Raw genomic sequence first — 2,540 nt, forward strand, 5'->3', positions numbered from 1 at the left:
CCTGCCTCGGGCATGGATGTTTGTGATGTCCTTAGGTTAGTTAGGTTTAACTAGTTCTAAGTTCTAGGGGACTGATGACCTCAGCAGTTGAGTCCCATAGTGCTCAGAGCCATTTGAACCATTTGTTTTAAACTTAGACACTTCACTGAAATCATTCAGACGGAAGATCCACAGCATCTGAATCTCTTGTTGTTTTGTTCGAATAGATCTCTTCTATAGTACATGCACTTACTCATCACTATGAATTTTGTCACTATCATTCAGTTGATGTGCATCGTTTTCAAGTATGACGTATGAGGAAGATACAAGATGTCGGCACCTTTTGAAAATGCAATTTATATTGGTATGGTGGACTCATTACCTTCTAAGTACTCTAGTGTTACCTTCTCTACACTGATATGTTTGCGGAACTTTAATACAATTATTCAGTTCGGCTGTCTCCTCTGCCCTCTGTGGGCATGATTTTATGCGTCTTTGAGAGACAAATGTCGGCTTGTGTGGCGAGAAGAAACTGTCTGCAAACAATATTGTAAACATACGTCAGGGGGAGAAACATATAGTCAAGAGAATGCCAGAAATCGATATAAAAGAAACTTTTGACTGATTTGCGTGCTATAAGATTTGACCCATGTCTGGGAATGTCTGCAGATGGGTGGAGAATTAAGGCTTCAAACGCACTTTTCTGTTCCTCAAGTGTCCTGAAGCGTACTTCAATGTGAGAGTATCGCGGTCGTCATAGTTTTGTGACTCCTCGTGCACGATCCAGAGCAAATTTCAATGTCTGTTGAAAGCACTGCAGAGTGCATGACTTCAGTTATCTATTGATATCTTTCAACATCTTACTGAGGCACTTGTAGTTTGTGTAACTGTTAGGGTAAAGGGTGTTGTAAGACAGTCAGAAGAGTGTAATTGTTACCAAGTTACATTTGATTACTGTGCAATGGGAATCTTGGAAACAGTTCGTGATAACTGTTCTTACATATGAAAATGGCTAATTCCTGATAATACTTCTACATTTTATTTCAATAATGACATAGTCGTAAATGACTGAATCTACAAGAACTATTACGGTATAATAAATGAGGCAATGCTATGCGCTGTGCAAGTTATTTCGTGGAACACAAAGACACACCGCAGAAAGTCAACCACAACAGTGCCGAACTCTGCAGCCTACGACCAAACTTATCTCCACAACTGAAAATTTGCTGTCAGAGACCGGGGTATTTTCACTGTTAATGGGGGAAACTGTGTGAAATCCGAATTACTTCATCATCTCCACTATTTGCAATCATTACTAGATAAAATGGATTGCCTTGCAACGTGTGTGCAGAAGACGGCATCACATAAAAGCTACATCAGAAATAGATGCAAATATTTAATAAATGGGGTAAGAAGGCAGAAATGAGTAATATAAAAAGCAATTGAATGGCCTATATTGAGATCAAGCCAACGGCCTTGCTGCAGTGGTAACACCGGTTCCCGTCAGATCACCGAAGTTAAGCGCTGTCGGGCTGGGCTAGCACTTGGATGAGTGACCATCCGATCTGCCGAGCGCTGTTGGCAAGCGGGGTGCACTCAGTCCTTGTGAGGCGAACTGAGGAGCTAGTTGATTGAGAAGTAGTGGCCCCGGTCTCGTAAACTGATATACGGCCGAGAGAACGGTATGCTGACCACATGCCCCTCCATATCCGCGTCCAGTGACACCTGTGGGCTGAGGATGATGCGGCGGCCGTCGGTACCGCTTGGCCTTCCAAGGCGTGTTCGGATGGAGTTTAGTTTAGTTTTTACATTGAGATCAAGTTAATTAAGGACATGACCTTTTGGTTTCCACGATACACGGAGAAGGTAGATCGAGAATTTCATTTAGCACACTCATTCAGAATTATTTAAAGAATTTCCAGCAAAGTATAGAATGACCTAAACTGATCAGAACAGGATCTCGTAACCAGCATCAAGCTTCCGAGAGAAACAAAGACATGGAACTTTTGTAACACCTTGCGCCTAACTAGCAGCTTGTCTTCGCGAGCCGGCCGTAGTGGCCGAGCGGTTCTAGGCGCTACAGTCTGGAACAGCGCCACCGCTACGGGCGCAGGTTCGAATCCTGCCTCGGGCATGGATGTGTTTGATGTCCTTAGGTTAGTTAGGTTTAAGTAGTTCTAAGTTCTAGGGAACTGATGACCTCAGAAGTTAAGTCCCATAGTGCTCAGAGCCATTTGAACCATTTGTCTTCGCGAACGATACATGTTTATCATTCAAAATTAAGGAAAAATAAACCGTGCGATACGAGTACCATATGAATGGGTTCACTGCAACGCCTTGCCTATTAGCAGAAATTTCGAGTAAATGGAACTTTTTCACCAAATCTGTCGACTGCTGTTGCCACCTTAGACCTGCGACTACTCGTCACACGACTCCTGGAAGGAGTGCGTCTTAAAGTTCTAAGCGAGCGTGGCCCAACTAATTGCTATCTGTCTGATTTGATTAGAACGCACGGAAACCACCGCAGACAATGCGCTTCCACCACAGCGTCAGAGAGACAT

At 43.5% G+C, this 2,540-nt stretch overlaps 1 pseudogene; it reads left to right on the forward strand.

Moving 5' to 3' along the window:
* The first annotated feature begins 1,445 nt into the window (after positions 1 to 1,445).
* Positions 1,446 to 1,563, forward strand: LOC124617120 (annotated as a pseudogene).
* The last annotated feature ends 977 nt before the right edge of the window (positions 1,564 to 2,540 follow it).

The sequence above is a fragment of the Schistocerca americana genome, chromosome 5 (assembly GCF_021461395.2).
Source record: "Schistocerca americana isolate TAMUIC-IGC-003095 chromosome 5, iqSchAmer2.1, whole genome shotgun sequence".
Lineage (NCBI taxonomy): Eukaryota > Metazoa > Arthropoda > Insecta > Orthoptera > Acrididae > Schistocerca > Schistocerca americana.